The sequence below is a fragment of the Drosophila takahashii genome, chromosome 2L, assembly GCF_030179915.1.
Source record: "Drosophila takahashii strain IR98-3 E-12201 chromosome 2L, DtakHiC1v2, whole genome shotgun sequence".
NCBI lineage: Eukaryota > Metazoa > Arthropoda > Insecta > Diptera > Drosophilidae > Drosophila > Drosophila takahashii.
Window position 1 is genome coordinate 23022740 of NC_091678.1, and position 16454 is coordinate 23039193.

Below are 16454 nucleotides of genomic sequence, written 5' to 3' on the forward strand. Positions count from 1 at the left end.
GAATTGAGCAATTATACATGCAGATATCTCTAATATTATTTTGCCTTTTGTTTGTGCAGTTCGGTTGCTTGTGTTTCCTTTGGATAACGGGCCAAGTTTAATTAGGTAAATTTATGAAATTGCAGCAAAGGTCGGGTAATCAAATATTGCGTTTGATGTTGCTTACTAATGGAGCAAGGCTCAAGTAGCTAAAATCACAGACGTACTGAGTTAATGAGCAACATGCTTACTTATTTATATTATATATATTGGGAAATAACTAAACATTGCTTGGGAATTATTTTCGATTGAAATTTGATTTAAAATGTCTCCTTGAATTACAACAATAGTGCTTATAATATTTTAGTGTTTATAAATTAATGTTTTTCTTCAATATTGATTTTATTATACTTAAATAAATGTTCTTACATCTCTTTTCAACATAAATAGAATTTTCAAAAATTCTTAAATATTAAGTAAATAATGCAATTGACCTTCGGATAAAGTTATTTGCTCTAAATTTTCGATTCCAACCCTCCCACGTCTGCTGATGCGGCACTAGCCAGAAAGAACAAAAGAATGGAATCGAATTCGAATTGAAAACATCTGTTTAAAGGGCATTAAGGGATCTGGCGAGGGGTCAGGGGTCACAGGCCAGGGGTTGCCCAGAGACAAGAGGGTGGGTGAAATGACCATAGCCGAAACATATTTCGACTCGGACTAAATAAAGCAAACACGTGACCCTGATGACGAAGATGACACCGATGGCTGAGGAAAGGGGGCGGGAACTACAGAGGCAGATCAAATTCCCCTCCTCTCCGATTTCCCTTAATTGCTGACCTTCCGACCAGATTTGGACTGTGACTTATTTGGCTTTCGCTTTTGTATTTCAATTATAAATTCCTTATGGTCAATACGCTTTAATTGCTCTCTTTATTTGGCCTGGCAGCCGCTCATCCGCCTCCTCCTCATCTAGTAACCCCGCTTTATCCACTTTGAATGATGTCCAGCCAAGCGTGAAATACATTAGCGTGTGGACCTTGTTAGACCCCCAACACACACACACTCTTGCCCTATACCACCCACATAAACACACACAGACGCACGCCAACTCATTTAAGGCCCAAAATGGGAATCCCCCAAAGAGCTTTTCTGGCCCAAAGGATGTCAACTGAACGCACCGGTGGGGAAGGGGAAAAGGCATTCGAATACCCTTCCTGCACCGAAGATTAAAAGAAAATATGTGGCTGGGTCCTTAAAATTCAAGGCAATTTTATTGAAGAATTTTTTTGACGCGCTATGTATTAAAATATTTTGTATTGGTTTATTATTTTGTTAACCTTTGAACTTGAAGAAAAGAAGAAAGTGGTCTTAAATGTATTAATTTTTAATGTGTTTTATTTAATTTAAAAAATATGGTAAATGTAAAATAGGTACATAAAATTATCTTACAGGAATTTAAAAATTTTTTTTTGAAATATTCCATTTTATTCCAGACCATTTTGTAAGAGTATTTTCCTTTTCAAACAAAAGGCATTTATCGACCATCATGTTTTTCGGCTGTCTCATGCAACGGACATTTCTATTTACCGCCACTATTTGCCACCCCCACGGCAACCCCCCTGCAAATGAAGTTGGCAACCCTGTTTGTCTATATTCCTGTCTGCTGTCTGCAATTCCCAGTTCCCAGTGCGAGCTCGGGACTTTGGCTATTAAATCGAAAAACGATTACAAACTATAATGCAGTGTTTGTTTTGGACGCCCACAACTCGGTAGTTTCCCCGGTTCCCCAACCTCTCTTCCCATTTCGAATTTAGCGTAAATGTCAATTCTATTCCGAACTCCATCCTCGATTTTGTCCCTTCTGCGGTCATTTCATTGTTTCATTTTCACACGCAACAATAATTCCAATCTCTGGGATTCCTCTCTCCTATTTCCCATTTCCTCTGGGACTTTCATTTTGGGCCATAAAATTGCATCAAATTTTATGTGCAATTTCGATTTTTATTTGCTTTTGATTGTGATTTGATCAATATGTTCCTCTTGTTTTCTCTGGCTCTCCTCGTTCCAATTGTTCCTGTTAATTGAAATGTTCATTGAACTGGTTTCGTTGGGCATGTAACTCCCCCGTGAATTTCTATTGTGGGTGAGAGCCCAAAACCAATTAATAATAAATTATGAAATTCAATGGAAGAAACTTTGAGAACTTGAATTTGTGGATTATAAATCTAGGGATACCCTCGATTAAATAAGTAAGGCATAGATACAAAAGACGGGATCGATTGTTAAGGAAATATTTGTAGTCTTAAAACGATTAATTATTAAATCTAAAATAAGTAAATTTTGTTTTAAATTTTTAGGAACATGTTTTTAAGAATTCATACACCCATTCCTTAAAATCTATAGGGTAGCATTAATATTAAAGAATTTGTGTTGATTCACGATTAGATTTCGTTCTGAGAATTAGCCACCATGGAATAATAAAACAGAATCGGAGGTGGAGTCATTAAGTTAATTCGGAGAAGAATTTTTCAACTGATGAACTATTTCCCTCCCCTTTCTTTCTGCCTTTCGTCTTTGACGCCCCTTTAATTTGTTTTTTTCCTCGCAATTTTTTCTTCTCTTCAACTTTATTAAGATAGAAATCAATTTGGTGTCTTGGCTGGACTGTTCCGCATATTTGCACGGTCCCAAGTCTGTCAAGATGGCCTGGATTCCCGTCCCCTCTGGAAGCCCTCCTCTGGATGCCCCTCGTCTAATTCAGGAAATTGCCACAAAACACGCCACAAGGCGAAGGCGCAAAAAGTGTCAACTAGTTGACCTCATCTCCGAAGCCAGCTGCATCCCCGAACTGGCAGGAACATGGAGGAAGAAACTGTTGCAGACATCAAAATGACGTGACTGTTGGGATGGCGCTGGGGGAGGAAGGCGGGGCGGAGATGGGCGGGATTGGGAGGTCCTGGTGGCTTAGGATCGGTGCAAATGAAGTTGCCAAAGCTGCTCCTGGGTATCCGCTTCTGATTCTGTCCTGGGATTGTCTCTTACCATGGGGCAATTACGATGCGACGGAGTCCGTGTTCGGGTCGTCGTGGGGTTCCCAAATTCCTTTTTTTTCGGTTTCGGTTTTCCGGGGCTATGTGCAGTCGCCAGATAAACAAGTTGGCAGCCCTGCGAGTGGCGTGCAGAGGAGATGCCCCCTTCTGCTACGCCTCTGACCTGCCATTTCAAAGCTTTACGCTCATTTTCGCCTTTTCCTGCGATTTTACTTCGTCGTCAGTGCGCTAGTTGCTTTTTTTGGGTTTATTTGGTACTCTAGGAAAAGGTCTTATCATTTCTTAAATTACTTTGGACCTCAAAAGACTTGATCGCACTCCTATTTAAATTAACTAATTTTTTTGTTTCACATTTTTACCAAATACAAAATAGTATTTAATATTACAATTTCTAGTAAATTGTAATTTTGTATTTTTTTAAAATTAAAATAATTTACAAAAAATGCCTTTAATAGTTTAACATTTTTCATCCATTTTGAAATGCATTTGAAAATGGTCTGCTCAATATATTTTAAATTGTTTTCTCATATCCTAATTAACTAGTGATTTAGAACACATTTCTAATTTCCAGGGTATTCAAAGCTTCCATATTTGAATCCTTAACCCATTCCTGTTTAGTTTTTTGTTCGCCTCGGCTCACGAGGAAAGCTCTTAATGGCTGAGGAAAGAACGTGATGCTGTATTTGTCTGAGTGTACCTTTTGTGTGTGTGCCTTGTATCCGTGTTTATCCGATTCGCTTGTATGTGTGTGTGTGCTCGTGTTTGTATGCGTATTCTGTCTTGCCCCTGTAGTTCGCCGGGACTGGTCCCGAACTAGCGAAATCGCCATACACCGGGGGCTTAGGACTAACTCCCGTTCATACCACCCGCAATGTAAATTTCTATCCACTTTTACCACGGCATGTCCTAGGCGGTGGTCATATGGCGAAGTTCTGCATTACCTTTCGCCACAAAAGGGACCGATAGGTGGTCCCATATTATACCCCTTTTCGCCACAAAAGGGGCCACCTATCGGACCACCTATCGGTCCCTTTTGTGGCGAAAAGGGGTATTAAATGGGACCACCTATCGGTCCCTTTTGTGGCCAAAAGGGGTATGAAATGGGGTTGGTGTTTTCAATACCAAAAAAGCTGGATGCTATGAAACTTCCCAAGAAAAAATACTTTTTGTTAAATTAATTTATTGTATTATAAGTAGACAATTTTTCTATTTATTTAATTTATATTTATTGAACAAATTCCTCTGCTGACACGTTTTTGTTGAGTTCCTCATTGTTGTTATTATTTGATTTGAATTTATTTTTAAAAAATCGTTTCTTTTGCAATTGAATTGCCTTGGGAATCAATATTTCAGCATTACCAGATTCTGAAACAATATCTAAAAAAAAATAAGATTTTAGTGTTTTAAAATAAAATGAGAACAGAAACTAACTTCGGCAAGCCAAAGTTTTAATACCCTTGCAGCTTTCAGGAATAAAATTGTGACTAGAAAAGCATAAATATAAAATAAGAATAACCAACAGTTCAATGTAGACTTATTTCCCGCTTTTGAAACTTGAACCGACAGACAGACGGACATGGTTAAATGGATTTACTTTATAGGTTTGAAAAGGTCTCCTTTACTGCGTAACAAACTTCTGGACTAAATTATAATTCCCTCTGCATGGGTTTAAATATATATTTTTAGATTTTGTTATACAAGCCTCTTTACATCAAACCATGTTTTAAAAGTGAAAAGCAGAAAAAGACAGAAAGAAATAGGATTAAAGACAGATGGCATTCTAAGTAAATAGATTGAAATTGAATCAAGAAACTAAGTGTATTATAAAAAATACAGTTATAAAAATAACCTACCGTGAAGTGCACCATAGAAATGTGTAAAGGAGTTTACGGCTTTTTTTTCCAGACAGGCCCCTAACATTAAATCCCACAACAAACTCATCCGTGAGAACCCTCCGCAAGTTTTTTAAACCCCCTTCTGGCAGCAACAACGATCTCATGGCTTTAATCTAAAAAGGAAGAAAATTTCACTAAAATATTTATATCAAAGAAAAAAGACTTACGTAGGAGTCCTTTGCACCACTATTTCTCCTTCTCCTCTTTAACAAATCGACGAATGTGCCTGTTGCTGTTCATGGCTAAATATCACACATTATTAGGTATTTCACTTGCACAACTCATGGTGTTACTCACCTGTTGACGACACTTCAGATCACAACAAAATATAACACTTTAAATGTACAATAAGACAAATTAAATACAATGTTTACAAAATTTGGCGCAAACGTTGGGTTAGTGATGGTAGCGGGGTTGGGTAGTTATGGCAATCCGTTACGATTAATATTGCGACTACCGATATCGTATAATCGATGGCAATAAAAACATTCGCTAATATTCTTTTTGTTTAGTTCTATGTATATAAAATTAGGTACTTATATATTTATTTTATATATCTAAGCACCAATAAAATCCGCTTGTTATGGAAGGAAAGAAAACGTTTTGCTACTGAACCACCGCTATTGTTAAAAATATTGCTGCAGCTAAATTGCTCATTATTAAATATAAATAATATAAAAAGAAATAAAATTCTATCATTTATTATTTTATTTTATCTCATTATTAAGTTTTTATTTTATTATTTTAACTTTTTTTAAATTTGTTTTTTATATAAACAAAATAAAGTTGTATTCGTTATTAAAATCATTATATAGTTGTCAAAAATTTCATTTTACAATTTTTTTAACTCATATAGAAGTGTTCACATAGAAGTGTTCCCTCTCCGATAACTCTTTTGCTCTTGTAAAAAATACACACGCCACCTATTGACCCTTAAGGGACCACTGGGTGGTCGATCCCTTTTCTACCCCGAAAGTGCCACCGGCCCCCTTGAGAACTACAGGGGCGGTTCGACAAGCGTAAGACATTTTCAATTACAGTTGCCAGCATGACCGCTAACCAGCCTCCGTCCTGCTCACTCCCGTTACGATTTCCCGCACATTTTCCCCTTTTCGCCTAGTTTTTCCGACATTTCCCAAATCAAGTTGCGTGCCAGCGTGTCAGTGTGTGTGTGTAAGAGTATCTTGTGGATGCTTGTCAGGCCACGAAATGCGTCAATTAGACGAAATTGCAATGTAGGAAAGTGCAAGAGCTGCAACGCCTTTTCCACTTTTCCCCCTTTTTCACCCTCTTTTTCGTTGTTGTTGCCTTGCACAAAAAAGTATTCACATAAATTCTCGTTGTTCTTTGTTGTTTATGTTGGTTTGCAGGCTGAGAAAAACTTTTATGAGTGTTAATTTGTGTTGTCAACAAAGTTAACATGCGACGAAATGTCGGACTCTTCTTGTCTCCATTCCTTTCTTTATTTCTATCTGTCTTTCTCTCTTTTCACCTCGACAATGGCAAGTTATGGAGCTGACTGACAGCCTTGGGTTAAGCAAGTAGGATAAGATACAGTGCCGGAACAAGAAAGAGGTGGCTTAAATGAAGGCCAGTCGGAGAGATATGCTAGCTAAGTACAAGGAATTTAAGGGATTTTCCATCTTTGGCATATTTCTTAGGTATTAAATCTCTGCTGTCTGGTATTTTCTGTTTGGAGTGTAAAGTTATGTCACAGGATCAGAAAAATAAGTTAAAAGGTTCTATCTACAGTTATTTGGATATTGCATAGCTTAATATCTAAAAGATATCGTTTAATTTCTGTTTAACTTGGTATAATTTCCTCATTTTAGTTTAATTTAGCAAAATACTTTCAAATATCCGACTTGATTTAACATCAAACAGATCGTAGCACAAGAACTTACTCAGCTCTCAAATTCCTTATCATAATGGACACTTTACACTTTTGAACTTGGAGAGATACCAAGTGATGAGCACTTAAGACCCGAAGCGATATCTCTGGCACTCTCTATATCTTCTCCCCAAATTCTTTCGTGGGTCAAGTATCAACACCCGTAATGCTCGAGTGCAATTAAGATGCAACTTTATGCGTCACTAATCTCCGGTAGAAGCCAGCTGTCAGGGGTGTACGCAAAGGGGGTTTTCAAGGGGGTGTCTGGTGGTCTTGAGGAAATGCGTGAGTGGGGCAAGTGACCGCGAGACCCCACAGAGAAGCCTGTCAATCAAGGAGCCGCAGTTGCAGTCCCCGTTTCGCTGCCAAGCACTTGACTCTGACCCGAGTCGAAAAAAACACTCTAAGCCATAAATCAATTAAAATTGATTTCACAAAAAAAGAGGAAAAATTGGTTGGTCTCTGGCTACCCCTCCTTGCCCCTTTTTACCCATCGCTTTTTTCCGACTGACAAAAGACAGCGCAAAAAGTATGTATTTTTCCCGTAATGAATGAAGTAGCTGGAAATGATCCGAGCTGAAGTTTTTGCTACTTAGGCAACGCAGTTGATGCCCCCGAATACGATTCCCAGTGGGGCTGCGTATGTGTGTGTAGCTTATCTGCAACAGACAGCGAGGCAGTCAAACGAAGCATGAAAGGCGGAGAACGGAGAACTGAGAAGTGCGGAGAAATGGAGAGCCGGAGACAGAGTCAAAATCAGAGGCAGAGTCAGGGTCGCAATTGCATTTTAGAGCACTGAAATAAATGTAGTTGTAGATGATAAAAAACCATGGGTAAACCCCTTTTTAGATGAATCACTTTAAAATTCACTAGTCCAAAAAATGTTTGTACATTTCGTTCGATTAACCTGGGATGAATAAAATAAATGTTTAATAATTCGATGCTTTACATAATTATTTGATGATGATGATGATCAATTTGATATAATTTAGGAGAATTAGTTCTTTCCGCTCCCACTGACGTAATTTAAGTCGCCATATTGCTTATGGCTCTCTTTTTCAAAGTCCGTAAATCTAAAAAAAAAAGAAAATTGGCAAAATGATATTAATTTCTATTAATTTTTACCAGTATTGCATGGTGAACACGAAATGCGTATGAATACCAGCAATAAACCGTGCGCCTATCAATTTGATCCCGGCCTTTTTTGTTTGTTTGTAGGTTTATCATTTATTCAATTAATATTATATTTGGAAAATAATTACTAGATGAAGTTGCAGTAAAGTTAATTTTGTTTAGCCTTAAATTGTTTGAGTGTAGTGCATCTCGACAGTCTATTTCTTCGCCCCCCTCGCATTTAAATATTGACAGCTATTGGCCAATTGCCTCGTCTCAGAAGCGCTCTGCCAAGTGTCCATAATTCCGTTTGGCACTTTTGGCTCATAAATAAAATTGTTGCTCGCTATTTTCTTGTGGCAGCATCTGTGTGGCATGGCATTGCCCATAAACAGGGAGACTGTGCACACTGCAGTGGATATCTCGATTTGGCTGTGGACACACACATTCCTCATTCGCTCCTGCTTTGGCCATTTCCATAAATATTTCATTTAGCCGAACTGCCACCAAGCTGCACGCTTTTCCTGCTTTTTCTGCTTTTCCTCTTGATTTTTCTGGCTTATCGCTAGTTGGGCATCTTCCAAGCTCAGACAGCCTGTCCCCCATTTTCCTCCTGCCCCATGGAACCCATTGAGACAACAATTCCCCCTCTGCATCCTCCAAGGACCCCCATCCGGATTCCTTCCCCAATTGTTGCAGCTTGTTGCGCGCTTGCAACTTGTCATACGTTGGCATAAAATAAGAGAAAAATTCTTTTGTGACATTTTCATAGAGCATCAGACTGTGAGATAATTCGGAATTCACTGAATTTGCAATGTGCATTGACATTCAACGGGAATTCTATTGAGATTTCAGGGGATTAAGCAATTCAACAAAAAAAGAAAAACACTTGATTGTATATAAGCTGATTTGCGTAATCATTGAATTTATATTATTAAATTATGTGATGAAAGTAAATTAAGTTTAATTTTTATGGCATGAAAGTTTAATCATAAAACTAAGAAGTTAAGAAGTAGTATTAACTAGCAGAAAAATATCCTGCATATTTTGTATTTAATACTGAATTCAATGTTGCTTATTTGCTTAGCAAGGTAATAGATTGACAACAAATATTTGCATAATCTATGCCTTTAACTTTGTTTAAAGACCACAACTTGGGCGATGGTTACCACATCGAGTTGTGGTCTTCTGCCGCAGGAAGTGGTTGACTCTTGACTTTGGCGGCCTAATCAATAGACCATTGGCCGCCCAACAATGGCCGGGTTAATTAGAAAACGCCACGCCTCCCTGACTCAATTACCAGGCAATTGCCTTCGAGAAATTATCGAGATGGAGGGAAATGGAAGTACCTGCTAATTGAAAATTATTTATAATGACTAAGCTAGGATTAATGCTGCCTTAGTCTGGACAAGTAGTGGCTCATCGGGCGGATTTATATTGTTGCTGGGATTTGAATCCCTAATGTCATTGGATCTGCTAGCCAATTGTTGTGGAGAGATGCTGGCGGAGGACATGACAGGATAATGGCCGCATTTAGCATACATTAAAACACTAATTTCCATGAAACGAAGCAAAAACGTAGTATATCCCTCCTTTTCTGCTGCTGCTGCACAGGCGGTGCCTTTTAATAGAGCCACACTAATTACATGCCGTTAGAGTGAATGCCCAGCCAAGTGCCGAGGAGTCTGAAACCCCCCCGGGAACCCAACATCCAACCTATTCGGCGGCTCTGTGTGCGTGGGAATCCACGCTTTTCTGGGCGAAGGGCAGTGGAGATGGAGGGATATCTGTGCAACAGCAGCACCCAAAGTCAAAATTTGTAATTAAAGCAACGGAATTTATGAAACGTAACATTTTGCATTTTGGCGTGCACCAAGGCAAAACACACACCGACGTGCACAAACACCAATACATCAGCAAGCACAAATACCAGCACAGCACACGGACAACTGAGGGAAGTTTATGCAGGGCCAGTTTATAAACAGTGTTTTTTGATCAGTGGCTTTTGGAAATATTAAAATGCTGCCAATAAACAAATTTCAATTTGAAAATAATATTACAATTTAAGAAGTTTAGTCCCATGTTTTTGAGAAAAACATTTAAAAAATATTTATGGGAAAATATATTATTTATAGTAGTAAAAAAATTTGTATGTTTTGAGGGAACAAACAAACCTTGTCTCTAAATATTTCAAAGTAGAATATTATAATTTATAATATACATTTCTGAGACGTAAAACATATTCTCTTATTTTCATATGAAAATTTAATTGTTATATTTTATGATCAATTTTGAGAGCCAAACTTGCAGCTTTCCCAGTCGCATAAACATTTTGTTCTTATTCTATGCCCTATTTGTTCTTCATTTTTTGCCCCTTGTGATACTCATTTGGACGCTTTTTTCGTACAATTTTGTTGTTCGCCAGCCAAGTTTTTCTTTCGTGGCAGTTAATTTTGTGCCAGAGAGACCAAAGGAAAATGTTTAAATTTTTATTTTTGCTTTTCAGTTAGCATTTTCCCCGGCTTAGACTCCCACACACACACACATGATAGGGGGGGAAATGGAAAACTCTTCAAGTTTTATGGCCACATAAGCGGCGCCATTCGAGCCGATTCAGCAGGTTGCGGATATATAATATATATAAGTGTATCCCTACTTGACGCTGGTCAGTTGTTCGATGGGCAAGGCATGCTGGCAATATATAAAATTTATTAGCAGAAATTATGATTATTTCGTTTGCTCTTTGCTGCGTGTACTTTTAATATCCACTTCGGTCTTTCCCGCTTTTCCTTCCGCCGACTTTTCCTTCTCCTGCATTTTAATGGCGCTCCTCTGCTGTTTCTTCTTCTTGTGCTGTCAGCTGCATCAATTTTCCAGCTTGGCCAGCAGAAGAGGAAAAAATGTGGAATGAGGGCTCGTTAAGCTCGCCTTTAATTTTTACTTGAGACCATAATTTTTGCTCAGCTTTTTTTGTTTTATGTGTGTGCCCCACAATTTGCGTGCGTTTAATTGTGGTCGAGGGGGTGGCGCACCCCCCAGCACCCACCGCCCGTGCCACGCCTTTTCGGTCATTAAGCGTGGCCAAATTGTTTGCGGCTAGGTGGACAAGCCATGGATTCTAATTGATTTGGCTTAAAAAGCTTCGGCATGCATATTCTCCTCTTTGGATTGCTCCTAAATTAAAATTAAAAAATGTCAGCTAATGCCCGGATTGATGGATGAAAAATTAAAATATCAAACAAATAAATTTAAGTTTACCCCATAAACTAATAAAAGCCAAATGCATTAAATTCTATACAGCGGTGTTTTCTAAATATTTTATCAATTCATTAGCTTGGAAAGAAAACTTAACAAAATAAAATTAATTTGTAGGACATATAAGTATTAAAATAATTATTATTTACAGCCCGAAAGTATGCTATGAAAGCCAATACATTCAGCATTGCCATAACGAATAATTGGCTGATATGCAGAAGACAGGGACCAGTGTGCCCTTAGAAAAATTCTTCCCTAGTCCCCTTCTATACCTCACCGCCCCCAAAAACCCACCAGTAAACCTTATAAAAAAAGACAAATGACCCATTAAGCGCAAAACTTGTGCACTTTCATTGCAAAAGATGGGGACTAAGGCTAGGGGTAAAATGAAGACGCAGGGAATGGACTCGAAGAAGGCAGAAAATGCAAAAATGGGGGAAAAATTATTGCCCCGCAGCCAAGACAACAAACTCTTGATTTTTATACCTGCAGCAGCCGCAACAAAAAAAATGGAGGGAGTAAGATGGTAAGGCTGAGAAAAAGATGGAGCTAAAGGATAGAGCTGGCTCATAAAACGCCAAGATATGCCTGGAAAAAGGCGCCACGCAGCGTTCGTCTATTTTTCACTTGGTCGGTTCTGGCAAAAAAAAACGGTGGAAGCTGGAAGCATTGCCCAGAGGTGTGGTGGTAGGGGGGTTAAAAGCGGGTTAGAGGGGGTTTGTTTTAGGATTTGTTGTGCTTATGAAAGCATTAAACTTTCCTCATTTAAGGGCTGCGCACTTGAGTTGCCTTTTTTACTGCAATTTCGCTCTTCAGCTTCAGCTGCCTCTCAATTCTCCCCCCTCGTGCACGACTTCCTAGCCTTTACCTCACCCCTTCCACTCCCCTTTGTCGGTGTCGTCTGATTATGTCGCACAGCTCGCAGCGGTACTTACTACTGGCAAGTTGTTTTGCTTTCTCCCCAGTCATCAATTGTCACTTAAATAAAAGTCGGGTATACGAGTTGGCCAAATAATTTCTAAAATTATATTCGTCCCAAAAAACCAAATTTTTACGAGCATTATTTAAGTAAAATTAATCGGTAAATTTTAACTATGATTTCAATAATTAAAAAAAAAGCTAATAAAATAATTGTGCCTTAAAACCATAAAAAAAATGTAAAAATATATTTAAACAAACTGGAATCTGTAGATTGTTAAAACTGGTCGGAAATATATTAAATAAATCATTTCTATAAAGTAGAATAAATACGAAATTGAGAGCGACTTTTATTCTTTATAAATACTTCCAAAAAATATTTATTAGATAAACAATAATTTCTAAGATAGTCATCAAGTTGTCAAAAGTATAATATCTACTTTTGTCCTTAATAAATACTTCTCAAAAATATTATATCTTAGATAAACAAGAATTCCTAAGACATTTATTAAGTTGTAAAAAGTATAATATTTTTTTGTTTGCCTCTCAAGGGTATCAATTAGTCGAAGTGCCTAGAATAAGCCAGTATGGGATTACTTTTCTTAACCCGATAAGCGCCTGGCGACAATAAGGCAGCCAGATCCTTGTCTATCCTTTCGTTTGTTTTTACGAGTGTGTGTGTGAAAAAATATTATGCAATTTCAACATTTTACACACTTGAACATTTTCATGCCGCCCTGCAGCGTTTTGAGCTCCCAGTTCGCCTTTCTCTCCTTTATATTTTCTTTTTTTTTGTCTTCCCACTTCACTATGCTCTCTTTTAGACACTTGATGAGCTGATGTTGCCCCACACACACAGATACACACATTGGGTGAATTGTTGGAAAAGTATTTGAGACACTGTCGCCCCTGTTTTTAGGATATCAAGTGGGCGTGGCTGCCTCAGAGCTCTGTTGCGACTTTCCTGAGGGATTTGCAGTGCCTGTTCGTCCTCATCTTTTGTTTGCTTTGCTGTAATGGAACAGCAAGCAAATGCGCCACGCCCCCAAACTACTCGCAGCCCCCAGTCTGTTGAACTTTGACTCGTCGCGAGCTGTCAGCTTTCATTTGAATGCCACAGTTGCAACCTAAACCGCTTAGACTTCTGTCACGGCGAACAGGATCAGCAGAAGCAGCCTTAACTAAGAAAAGAAGGGCTTCAAAGAGACGCAACAGCAGAATGCACTAAATAGGGGATTCGAAGAAGAAGAGCGCGTACAGAAATCCTGAGAAGGAGTTAAGATCTAAGAAGCCCCGGGCCAACGTGCAGTCGACTTAAACGCATTTCGATGTTTACCCCCTTGGCACAGTGACTGCTAAAAGTTTGCCTTAGTAATAATTTACACACAAACAACAGCAACGGCAAGGAGACAACAACGAGCATTTTTATAGTTACAACATATTTAGCTCGAGGCGAGACGTTCATATTTACTTCTGTGCAAAAGCAGCGCCAACAATAATAATCATAAAGTAAAGAAAGGAGGAGGGAGGCGAACAAAGGAGCACAAAAAATATGAAATAAAACTAACGACGCTACACGGAGAAATAAATTCGGTTGCACAAAAATAAACTACACCCAGAAAACAAAATGGACTAAAAAGGGGCCTAATTACCTAAAATTTTAGGAAATATGGCCAGAAAAACGCGCCAAGGCCATGCATTACCTAAAATGTTGTCCATGTGGACTATATTTTGTACGCAGTCTTGAATTTATTTCTGGTAATGGTTACCTAAAAAAATGGCTAGTGGACTAGATTTTTAGGTCAGAATTACCTAAATATTAGGTATTTAAAAAAAAGCTAGGATTTTTACTATTGATAGTAATATATTTGATTATTTTAATTGCTTATATTGTATTATTCGGAAAAGCAAATATTTTATCTTTCTGAAAAAACAATCACTTTATTTTGTCCTCGGTGGGAATCGATCCCGGGTCTTCTGCGCGAGAGTTCAATAGGCTAGCCTCTGGTCTACGGAACTACTTAAAGGCCCTGCGGCAAAACCAAAGCCTGCTTCAAGGGGCTCAGGCGAATTCTATTTTTAGAATAGGGCACTATTACCTTAAAAGTAGGAAAATAGTCCACGTAGGTATTGATTTTATATATTGAAACTTTTCCATCACTAGCTTTAAGAAAAGTCTAAAAAATTTTTTAACATTAAACTTAAAAAACCGAATAATTTGTTTATTAATATTAGGGACCAATATTTGTATTAAGTTGTGAGTGATAATCGACTTTAAATTATTCCTAAATTTTAGGTCTTATGGACCAATTTGAAGGTTACGATGGCCTATAAAAATCTCTTTAGCTTTACCTAAAAAGTAGGAACATAGTCCACATGCCAATATTTTTAGGTAACCCATTACCTAAATCTGAAATTTTAGTCTATTTAAATTTTTTAGGTCATACGTTACCTAAAAAATAGTCCCACATTTCTCTGGGTGTACGACGGGATCAAATTTATATGCGCATGATAAATTTCTGGTGTTTATACGCGTATCGTATTTACTTGTAAACTTTTTTAGTTTATGGTAAAATAACCTATTTAACTTAAAATCACAATAATAAAATAAAGAAAACCCATTTAAGCCACAAGAAGCACTTTATCATGAATCTTTTGTTATGTTTAATTTTGGTATATGCTTTAAAAGAATTTTTTCGGAGTGCTGCGAAGCTTTCCACTCAGCAACTCCCACGATGGGAGGTGAAAAGGTTAAAGGCAAAGGGAAATAATAATAACAAAAGGCAAACAGTGCGAGTGGAAAGGACTGGCAGCCAAGTCTCGTGTGGCGCCTCATGTGGGAATTTTCATACGGCGCGTAGCAATTTCACACATTTACATAGTAAAACACACACTGCACCTCTCTTTACTCCACTTCCAAAGGAAAAGTGTCGTCGCATAGCGGAAGTGAAAGAAGTTGTCGCTCCGGCAGAAACAAAAAAAAAAAGAAAATAGGAGAAAGGGAAGAGAAATGCGCAAATTATATTTCGTTGTACGGCAAAGGCAAACTAATGGTGAGAGGGTCTAAAAACGCAGGGGGGACATGCGTGTGCTGCTATTACAAATAAACAAACGAAAAAGGAGAAAAAAATGCTGGCATATAAATAAAATATCGTAATGTGGGACAAGCACCATGGGAGAGGAGTGTAAATTATGCATTAAAAACCCGCAAAACCCAAATGGATAATTGAAACTGCTCAGGGCTGGGTAAAATAAAAATAGATAATACATATTTAAGCTGCACAAATTAATTTAAGATAAATAAAATGTATGAAAAATGTAAAAGCTAATCTCTGTCTAATGTTGCAAAATATGTGTGCTAATTAATTAGTTTTGTTATTACAAATTGAATTAAATGAAAGAAATACATGTACCAATAATACAAATATAGTTGTGTGTAAAGTTACAAATACCACATTTATGTTTAATTACTATTGTTGATTTAATAACTGAGTTGGGTTTTTTATGCGGTAGTAAGCTACATAATTATTTAATAACTATAATTATTATTTTGTATTTATATTTCAGTACATTGATCACTTTTGACAAATTTAAGACTAATTGTGTTTTTATGATTTTTTATTAAACATAGCTAAGTATTAGCGCATCAACTTCTAGCAATTGGGTAAAAAAATAATGAAAGGGTTAATTAAAATGCTACAATTGAGTCATAACTTCCATAGTAAACAAAAACCATAATTTTTTGCTCTAATGAATGCAATAAAAATTGTGTAAATTTGATGCGCCAAAAAATAAATGTTTAGTGAATATTTTAGTGATGCAAACACCCATAAATTATATTGGGTAACATTTCTCTCCCTTCTATTTGCATTCGACATTTGTTGCGTTTTTCTAGCTTCGCGTTGTTCGCTTACATTTATTTTCCAACGTGAGCGGCCCACAAAAGTAGGCAACAATTTTTGTCATGCCTGTAACCGCAGTTTGTCGAAAGAGGCGGGTGGGTCAGGAAGGGGGAGTGGCATATCAGCGGGACTCCTGCTGTGCACAAATGCCATAAACGCTCACAAAACACACCCACCCACGCAGACTGGCAAGCAGACTGATGGGCGGGCGGCCTACATGACGTATGAGTGACTTTTATGTTTTAATTGTGGCCCCAAAATGGTGGGCGGATGTTGACTGCCACGCAGCTGCGACAGCCGGAAGCCTTGAGACACTCTCTAATTGGCAGTGAAAAGCATTCTCCCCTCCGCACTTAATCCTTCTCCTGGTGCTCATTAAAAATTTGCATAATTTATGGGATTTTTGCAGTAACATTAGATAAAATTGAATACCCCCGAGTGAAACTAC

General features: G+C 37.9%; 1 protein-coding gene and 1 long non-coding RNA gene across 3 annotated transcripts in view; one reads left to right on the forward strand and one right to left on the reverse strand.

Moving 5' to 3' along the window:
- Positions 1-16454, forward strand: part of beat-IIIc (beaten path IIIc) — an 81336-nt gene that overhangs the window by 40330 nt on the left and 24552 nt on the right. The window lies entirely within an intron of this gene.
- LOC123002935 (uncharacterized) lies at positions 4217-5385 on the reverse strand. The gene is made up of 4 exons (XR_006412323.2): positions 5225-5385; positions 5095-5169; positions 4886-5040; positions 4217-4409 (listed from the first exon to the last, which is right to left on the reverse strand). It is a non-coding gene; the product is annotated as an uncharacterized lncRNA (long non-coding RNA).